Source organism: Zingiber officinale, chromosome 4A (assembly GCF_018446385.1).
Source record: "Zingiber officinale cultivar Zhangliang chromosome 4A, Zo_v1.1, whole genome shotgun sequence".
Lineage (NCBI taxonomy): Eukaryota > Viridiplantae > Streptophyta > Magnoliopsida > Zingiberales > Zingiberaceae > Zingiber > Zingiber officinale.
The window spans coordinates 21,089,611-21,100,102 of record NC_055992.1 but is presented as its reverse complement, the minus strand read 5'-3'; the positions used below and the strand labels follow the sequence as shown (position 1 = coordinate 21,100,102).

General features: G+C 35.6%; 2 long non-coding RNA genes across 2 annotated transcripts; both read right to left on the bottom strand.

The window, feature by feature from the left end:
- Nucleotides 1-4,188: 4,188 nt before the first annotated feature.
- LOC121973194 lies at nt 4,189-4,755 on the bottom strand. Its single transcript, XR_006109414.1, has 3 exons — nt 4,708-4,755; nt 4,566-4,619; nt 4,189-4,481 (listed from the first exon to the last, which is right to left on the bottom strand). It is a non-coding gene; the product is annotated as an uncharacterized LOC121973194 (long non-coding RNA).
- Nucleotides 4,756-8,382: 3,627 nt separating this feature from the next.
- On the bottom strand, nt 8,383-9,119 carry LOC121969678. Its single transcript, XR_006108608.1, has 3 exons — nt 8,979-9,119; nt 8,805-8,900; nt 8,383-8,442 (listed from the first exon to the last, which is right to left on the bottom strand). It is a non-coding gene; the product is annotated as an uncharacterized LOC121969678 (long non-coding RNA).
- Nucleotides 9,120-10,492: the final 1,373 nt, after the last annotated feature.

Here is a 10,492-nt window from a genome sequence, read left to right as displayed (position 1 = left end):
AGTGTCTGAAAGCTTATATCTTGACCTATGGACATCGGAATTTGATGAAACAAGTTTCTATGCGTTCGTATCGTTGCCTTGATCGTAAATATGTCACCAAACATATTTTTTAAATAATATTTTAAGTGATTCAAATTTTTAATACCAAATTAGGTCAAATTGGAATTAAAAAATTCCAAAAATAAAAATATTTGGTAAAAAGTATTTTTATGAATATATTTGCGATTAGGACAATGATATGAACGCATAGAAATTTATTTTATCAAATTCTGATGTCTCTAGGTCCGTATATAAGGCGTCCCATTTTGTTTTTTTTAAAGATATTTAAATTTTTGGGACGAATCTCTGGATTCGTCCCAAAACTTAAAATAATTTTAAAAAAATTAAATCAAAGACCGAAAGCTTATATCTTGGCCTAGAGACATCGGAATTTGATGAAACAAGTTTCTATGCATTCATATCATTCCCCTGATCGTAAATATGTCACAAAACATATTTTTTAAATAATATTTTAAGTGATTCAAATTTTTAATACCAAATTAGGTCAAATTGGAATTAAAAAATTCCAAAAATAAAAATATTTGGTAAAAAATATTTTTATGAATATATTTACGATCAGGACAATGATACAAACGAATAGAAATTTGTTTCATCAAATTCTGATGTCTCTAGGTAGATATTTTTTAATACATATATAGGTTGCTATTAGCTAAAAAGGTGTTGTGTAGTGAACGGTTGTAAATTAGTGTCTAAAAGCTTATATCTTGACCGATAGACATCGGAATTTGATGAAACAAGTTTCTATGCGTTCGTATCGTTGCCTTGATCGTAAATATGTCTCTAAACATATTTTTTAAATAATATTTTAAGTGATTCAAATTTTTAATACCAAATTAGGTCAAATTGGAATTAAAAAATTCAAAAAATAAAAATATTTGGTAAAAAATATTTTTATGGATATATTTATGATAAGGACAATGATACGAACGCATAGAAATTTATTTCATCAAATTCCGATGTCTCTAGGTCCGTATATAAGGCGTCCCATTTTGTTTTTTTTTAAAGATATTTAAATTTTTGGGACGAATCTCTGGATTCGTCCCAAATTTTGGGACGAATCCAGGATTCGTCCCAAAACTTAAATTAATTTAAAATAAATTAAATCAAAGACCGAAAACTTATATCTTGACCTAAAGACATCAGAATTTGATGAAACAAGTTTCTATGCGTTCGTATCGTTGCCCTAATCCTAAATATGTCACCAAACATATTTTTTAAATAATATTTTAAGTGATTCAAATTTTTAATACTAAATTAGGTCAAATTGGAATTAAAAAATTCCCAAAATAAAAATATTTGGTAAAAAAATATTTTTATGGATATATTTACGATCAGGACAACGATACGAACGCATAGAAATTTATTTCATCAAATTCCGATATCTCTAGGTCTGTATATAAGGCGTCCCATTTTGTTTTTTTTTTAAAGATATTAAAATTTTTGGGACGAATCCAGAGATTCGTCCCAAAACTTAAATTAATTTAAAATAAATTAAATCAAAGACCGAAAGCTTATATCTTGACCTAGAGACATCAGAATTTGATGAAATAAGTTTCTATGCGTTCGTATCATTGCCCTGAACGTAAATATATCACAAAACATATTTTTTAAATAATATTTTAAGTGATTCAAATTTTTAATACCAAATTAGGTCAAATTGGAATTAAAAAATTCTGAAAATAAAAATATTTGGTAAAAATTATTTTTATGGATATATTTACGATCAGGACAATGATACGAACGCATAGAAATTTATTTCATCAAATTCCGATGTCTCTAGGTCCGTATATAAGGCGTCCAATTTTGTTTTTTTTGTTTTTTATAATTAAATTGTTGGGACGAATCTCTGGATTCATCCCAAATTTGGGACGAATTCCTGGATTCGTCCCAAATTTTGGGACGAATTCCTGGATTCGTCCCAAATTTTGGGACGAATCCAGGATTCGTCTCAAAACTAAAAATAATTTAAAAAAATAAAATTAAAGACCGAAAGCTTATATCTTGACCTTGAGACATCAGAATTTGATGAAACAAATTTCTATGCATTCGTTTCATTGTCCTGATCATAAATATATCCATAAAAATATTTTTTACCAAATATATTTATTTTTGGAATTTTTTAATTCTAATTTGACCTAATTTGGTATTAAAAATTTGAATCACTTAAAATATTATTTAAAAAATATGGATGGTGACATATTTACGATCAAGTTAATGATACGAATGCATAGAAACTTGTTTCATCAAATTTCGATGACTCTAGGTCAAGATATAAGCCTTCGATATTTGATTGTCTTTTTTTTAAAATAATACCATTTTTGGAACAAATCCTGGATTCGTCCCAGATTTTGGGACGAATTCTGAATTCGTTCCAGATTTGACGACGAATTTAGCAACGAAATTTTTTCTTGTTGCAAATTTGAAACAAATTTAGCAACGAAATTTTTTCTTGTTGCAAATTTGAAACAAATTTTTTTTGTTGCAATTTTCGTTGGTTATTTGGGTCGAAATTTGTTTTCGACCCTAAATTTGTCGCAATTTTGGGACGAATAATTTTCGTTCCAAATATTTGTCCCCAAATTTATATTTTTTTGTAGTGTTAACAGCTTCCAGCGTTTTGTTTGTAACATCTGAACCATTTCATTGTGTCAGAACTCTGAACTTGATGGCTTTTGCCATATCACGAACGACAACAGCCAACAATAATTGTTAGTTAACATCCGAATCATTAATTGATGGTTCATTTGTTACTATCACTTGTGATAAAGCACCCTTTTTGAGTTAGCAGCACGAGGAATCATGTTACTAGAACTTTTATGTACAACTTCAATGAAAAGTTGTATTGCAGAAGTTATTGGGGTTTTCCTTTTGAACCTTCTATTTGCATATTTTAAAAATAAATCTCTTTTTCAACCAACTAATTTATGAAAGGTCCCAAACTCACATGATCTCCACTGAGTATAGTTGTCCTCATGCACTATTGTTTTTTAATTAAAATAAAACCACTAATGGTTTATTTTAGGAAAAAATACTTTTAACCCTCTCTATTTTCTATTTTCTATTTTCTATCAAATAGTATTTTATCCCCTTTATTTTAAAAAATACTTAATCCCTAGATGAAAGTCAAATGTGAAAAAAAAATATAAAAGAAAATTATGTTCTTGTGTTTTTAATATTATTTTTGGATAATCTTAAAAGGAAAAAAATATATTGAATTGATATGAAAAATCATTACATATATCTTCAGGGTCGGCTATTTAATTATTAATTAGTTGGATCGATGATATACACAAGGAAAATATATATATATAAAAGGATAAAAAAATATAGAAGCATCCAATGATGATGTCCTTCATCCTCAGTCAGATATATGATTGATGTCGATTTATCGGTACGTCCGCTCTCAGTATCCTACAAAACAAAGCTTGTCAGCTGAGGGTTAATATGCATTGTCAGTGTTACTTTCTTTAACGATCAAGTCAATGATGAACTGAGATGTGAGACTCGTATGCATACATGAAAAAGAAAAGAACTTGAAGAAGACGAAGAAATTTATCTTTGTGCAAGAAAAAAAGTTTATACATTTACTTATTTTCATAGAACCTTACATAATCGTGGAGAGAGTGGATCTAAAATTTTTAATTTAGGGGGGAGTGAAGAAAATACTTATTATACATTGTATTCGAATATACATTTTAAATTACTTAATTTTATTTTACTTGTATAATTAAATATTAGTGTTTATATATTGTTGAAGGTTATATATAATTTATTGATTTTAATTAGTAAATCAATAGTCAGGTACTTGTTGAAAAATATCAATTATGTCTTAAATTATTTAGAATTAGTTTAGATATCAACAAAAGAAAAGAAGTAGATATAAATTATCAATAAATTCAATATGATTTTTTCTTCATAAGATTATAAAAAAAATAAGGACATAATTATTTTTTATAATATTTTTACATATTTAACTTTGATCCACGGTTAAATATTATTTTTAAAATATAAGGAAGCAAAATACTATCTGATAGAAAATAGAGAAGGATTAAAGGTCCATCGCTTTAACATGCTGATGGGTATTATAGCCGAGATAAATATCTCGGATGGGTCTAGTGGCTAGCGCATGAAGTGTTATCACAATGAGGTCTGGGGTTCGAATCTCGGTAAAAACCGAGGTAAATACCTCCCTTATGTGCTAGTCACTATTCCAAAGGCTAGTAGTCGTCCGTGATTTACCTCCTCCGTTTTGATCCTAAAACGAATTGACGGAAGTACTAGGGGCGAATGTATTCATTTTTTTTACTACAATGATAGATATTACAGCGGATTAGGACGTCCAAACGATCTCCTAGTCTCCTCACCGATCAAGAGCTCGCTTTGCGTCCGTTTACTAGCTGTGTCGGCCTTGCATTGTCCGTCTGCCAAGAAAAACAAGAGTTATATGATCAAGTCGGTCCTTGGAAACGCCAACAACGTGCCATAATTTAGAGGAAACTTCTTACATGATTCACTGGAGCCCTTAGTAGCTCAACTTGCTCCCCCGTTACACTTCTGACCTGCAAAACCATAGGTGAATTTTAAAAAAAAATTGATCACCTTAATTAGCATATGGTGGGGCATGCATTAGATTGCTTGTGATATCACCTCTTTCATCACAGTCCAAATAACAGGCTCATTGCAAGGATGAGTTGTCAAAGATCCATTGTATCTAAAATTGTCGGGTTCGGAGCACAGCGGAAAATATATATTGAATCATAGATTTTTTATGATACATATAGTTTTATATAAAAATAACATAAAAACATACCTCGAGTTATCGATAGGCTTGAATGATATCACAGACAGATAAGAGCCTCATGTGTAACTTCTCTAGCGGTATTCATGTGCACTAGATCACGAATTTGACACGATTCGTCAGATGCTAACCTCTTGGATTGACAAAACCTTGAAAGCACTACCAATCTCTTCCGATGGAAGAAAGCGAAAAAGTTGACGAGAGAGAAATGGAGAGAAGGAATTCTACATTTGAATCTTTCTGAGGATGGCTACTTATAGCCTCCAAGGAATACAAAGAGTTAGGTCTCAATTAATTCACAATACCGATGGAATTATCCGTTGGTATTCCGTCGGTAATGGGCCTTACCGACAGATTACTGACGGATATTAATCTGTCGCGAGAATATGCGTCGGGACTTATTTTCCCTACGGAGGGAATATTTCCGTCGGTATCTACCGAAAGAAATCTATTTCCGTCAATAAACACGCGGACACCTTGCGCCCCAGTTTTTCGACGGAAATATAATTTCCGTCGGAAGGGGGGGTCCTGATTAAAATTTTCATATCGTAATTTCCGACGGAAATATCATTTCCGTCGGCAATTACAGACAAAATTGGTACTTCCGTCGGAAATTGCCGACGGAATTGGTATTTCCGTCGGCAATTGCCGACGGAATTGATATTTCCATCAGAAATTACCGACGGAAATACCAATTCCGTCGGTATATTACGATATGGAATACCGACGAGATACATATTCCGTCGGTATTCCGTCAGTAAAAGAAAAAAATCTGACAGATTCCTTTTGTATTCTCATTCATCCCATGTATACAAATTATAATCACAAATACAATCACAGCTATAATCTCAAATACAGATATAAACTAACACAATCACAGATATAATCACAAATATCGACACAGATGCAATCACAATTTACAAATAAACTAACCCCAATCACAGATACAATCACAGTTAACAAATAAACTAACTCAATCACAGTTTACATATTCTAACAACACATATATAAACAAACATAATATAAACAAAGTATTTCCGTGCTTAAATGTATAAATTCATACCATGATAACAAATACTCCAAAAACAACTAATAGTGTAAAATTCTACAAAAAGTAAAATACAATAAATTATGATGAGATTGATATCGATCTATAATTCGAAATGTTACATAGATGTATAATGAATTTTACATTTAAAAAAATAAATACCTAGATAGAAAGAAAATGATGATTATGATGATGATCGTGCTGAATATATACACCCTGACGCCTAAAACATATATTAATGTAAATATTAGAAATGAGCAGAGTAGAATAAAATAATCAAATATATTTTGCATGTAACTTGTATGATAAATAAAGATTTAAATAGTAGTTGAACAAACCTCGAAACATACTAATCATCACGGTCTGATGGGTCTTGAGTCTCCTAGGACTCAAGACCATTTGGCATCTGGGTGCGAGCGAAATTTGCCACGATCTCTCGCATACTGGCAAAGAGAGTTTCCTGGTCGGTCCTCCTCTTCTCCTCAGCAGCCCTCCACTCATCCATAGAAGACATCCTCTCATCCATTGTCTTCAGTTGAGTGCGCAGTTCTTGATTTTCGCGTCTTAATGACTACACCTCACTAGAAGAAGAGGAACTAGCACGGCCCCTAGGAGTCCTCAAACGATCAAATGTCACTTTGGACTGAGAGCCAAGGCTGTAGAGGGTAGAGTTTTTTGTCCTTCCACCGACAACATCATAATATATCTCATTTAGCGCGTCAGTGGATAGAGACTGTGACCCCCCCCCCTCTGATGGTGGCTGAGAGGCCTGAGCCACTCTTTCTGTCATTTGATCCTGTGTTCAAAATTATAATATTGATCAATATTTATGTCACGCCCCAGAGGAGTCTCTGTCCGAAGAAATTTCGGCAGCATCTCCCCTGTACGGCGGACAATCTGAAACTTTTCTACAAGCACTATATACCTCAGCCACATGCGGCTGGAATAATAACAATAAAAGAAAACAAACACCACGCAGTTAATATCAAATTCACTCGACACAACCACGTGAGAAAATAAAGCAACCACCTACCGCATCAAAACCAAAACACAAAACTGCCTTATACAACCAATAACAAATACAAAACACCACATAACAACATCAACACTCCAAGAACAAAATCGAGTATAGAGCTAAACAAACCGATACATAAACAAATAAAACATACGTGAAACCGATATGTCTTCTGACGCGACGGCAGACAGGATGCCCCAAGCGACACCATAAATAACCCGGTAGAAAAATATAGAGTCCACGGGGTGAGTTCAACAACTCAAATACTAAATTATACTAAGAAGATATATCATAACTAATAAATACACGGAATACAACTCCTAATCATATATCTAGAAAGATGAAAACCGAAAGGTAACTGAGTCTCACCAGGAACTCCTATCCAAACAAAAGGGTCACAAACCGAAGTGTCTAAATCATGTACGCCAAACATACGATTCAACCAAACGCAAAGAAATAAACGCAGAAACACAATCACAAGAAATAAATCGATCAATGTCGATGATGCGGTCTCACCCCGACGCCACTACCATCTCACACACAAACGGCGAGACCGAGTGGGTAATGATAACCGACTGCCATCGCTCACGATGAGCGATGGGACGCTTTGAGTACTCGCCCCGCGACCCCAAATCATAAATGGGGAGCTCAATGCTCTCGACGGGAGGAATCTCTGCCGGCCAACACGTTGTGTCACACTACTCACGACCAACGAGCAAACAAAGTCCCCGCAACACACATCGCTCGAATCGACCACTAACCCACGAGCGGAGATCCATGAATCGATGGCTCAACAACAATGGAGTCGATTATCGCAAAGATGCAATCACGATGACACTAAATACGGCAAAATCGATCAACATAACCACATCCATACATACAAAATGGGTACTGTAAAGTGATGGTCACATACCAAGATCTAGAGTACATAGGTCGATAAAATATCAATAACCCTACGTCCCGAACATAATAAGTATGGAATATCCTGATCAGATAGAAAAATCCATATATACATAATGCCACAAGATCAGTAAGTCAAATCCACGGATCTAGGTATACAAGTCCTCTAAGGTATAACAATCTGGACCCAAATCATATCCCTCTTCCATAGCATATGTACCAACAATATACAAATCAAAGTCTAGGTACACGAATCATATATGATATACATTTAGAGGTACACAACTGATATGGCACAAAACCTAAGTATCGATAATCTAGATACACATGCCAGAAACAACAATCCAAATCCTAGTCCTAACCTCGAAAGCGTGGTATGTCATTCTAGAAACTAAGATACTCATGGTAACAAGATAATCATGGCAACAAATCACGAGATATAATCATGGATATCAAACAGTGACATACCAAAGGCAAACATGTTCATTGCATGTAGTTATAAAATACTATGCATATCCAATGACAATATCATAAAAGATAAGTCAAGAGGTACCCGCCTCCAATAGGAAGGTCCAATCCAGTCCAAATCCGACGTCGAGATGCTCGTATCGTATCAAACTCCTGTAGTATATGATATCCAGATTTAACTAATTACATATAAATAAATTAGCTAAATCTAATCCTCGAAAAACTAATATAAATCCAGATCCAATTATAAACCCTAATTGGATCATTTAAACTCCTCAATCGACTTTAACTAATCCATATGAATTAGAACTTGCAACAAGCATAATCCATCACAATAATAAATCCAACCATGATCTACATCTAAGATCAAAACCTACATTTAACTATTCAATCACACTAAGCATGTATCAACTAGTGATATACTAACCATCTAGTAATCCATATCATCTTCAATTCCACATACCTAATTCATCAACAATACAAAACCAATTTCCAGAACAATCAGAGCACCTTACCTCTTTCTCCCCACTAGTCGGAGGTGATGAGCTATCGGGCGAAGGAAAACTCCAGCGAACAGTATCGTGGTGGCTGGAATCTTACTCATCTTCTACCTTGGGACACATAACTCCCAAATCAACACCACTCCAACAAGATCAAGTCCAAAATCCACAGCTACGTATGGTACTTACCTCCAAAATCGCTGCTAGGGTGAATTTGTGCTCCTCGCCGTCAGCCAGAGAAGAGATCAAAGAATCGCAGACAGTGCTAGGATAGTAGGATCAGTAGAGAGCTCAATACTCCCTCTTCCGGCCAAACTCACTGGCACAAAGGGACAGCGATCCGAGAGGGCGGCAGAAGGTGATCGGAAGAAGAGGATGACGATGACATGGAGGTAACGGCACTAGGGCACCGCTGGAGGGAGAGCCGCAGTGGAGAGGCGCTGCTCCGTTCGCCTCATGTGGTGGCGGCGCCTAGATACGGCTCGAGAAAGAGCAGATGAAGAGGCCGGTGCTAGGTATGAGGAGGGAAATCGACTCGGGAGGAAAAAAATGGGAAGGGAAAGGGATGTCCTCGGCTGGATCGGAAGAGAATAGGTGAAGGATCGAGAAGAAGGAGGAGAGATCGACGAGGGAGAAGTAGGGAACCGCACGGTAGGAGAAATGGGGAAAAAGAAATAACGAAAAATAAAAAGAAAATAAAAAGGAAAATCAACATTTCCTCACATAAATGGGGTAGCCTAAACAGGCTTTCCTAGACCCCATTTTAATCCCCATAAACTTAGTCCTACGAGCTCCGACAAATTCCCGAAAAATTTCCAAAAATTTCGGAAAAATCCCTTATCATTATTCGCTAATTTTTCAGTATTTTACATTCTCCCCCACTAATAAAAATTTGGCCCCCAAATTTCGTTATCTACCATCAGCAAATACTAACAACAGGTAAAGAGTATAAATGCTGAACGGTAAATAATATCACACACACCAAGTGAAAAGATGGGGTATTGAGCTCGGCTAATATCCTCGAGCTCCCAAGTAACCTCCTCGTCCAAATGATACTGTCATCCGACTTTAACCAATCTGATTATCTTGTTCCTTAACTGACGCTCTTTCCGGTCCAAAATCTGTACCGGAATCTCCTCATAAGTGACGTCAGGCTGAACGGGAACTGAGATATCCGTCAGCATATGTGTCAGGTCAGGTACGTATCTCCTCAGCATAGATACGTGGAATACGTCATGCACGCCTGACAGGAACGGTGGTAGTGCCAGATAGTAAGCTACCGCTCCAATCCTCTCCAAGATCTGGAAAAGTCCAACATATCTAGCTCAGATCCGAGATCAACTCTTCACCCTTTCGTCGGAACCGCAAATACGGTCGCCATAGAGAACGCTAGGGTCCCGCCTCGATCAAGATATCGCGATCCCGCCTAACATCCTCCGTCCGATAATACGGACCAACTCTCATCCGAGCTCTATGAGGTCCTAATAACTGGGCCTCCCCAACCTCAACCCAGAGGATGGATGTCCGACAAGGCCTACCTTACAACGCTTCAACGGTGGCATTTGGATAGCCGAATGCAAACCGTTATTGTAGGCGAACTCTACTAATGGCAGATGGTCCTCCCAACTGCTTCCAAAATCCAATACATATAACCTCAGCATGCCCTCTAAAGTCTGTATGATCTGCTCTGACTGTCCATCTGT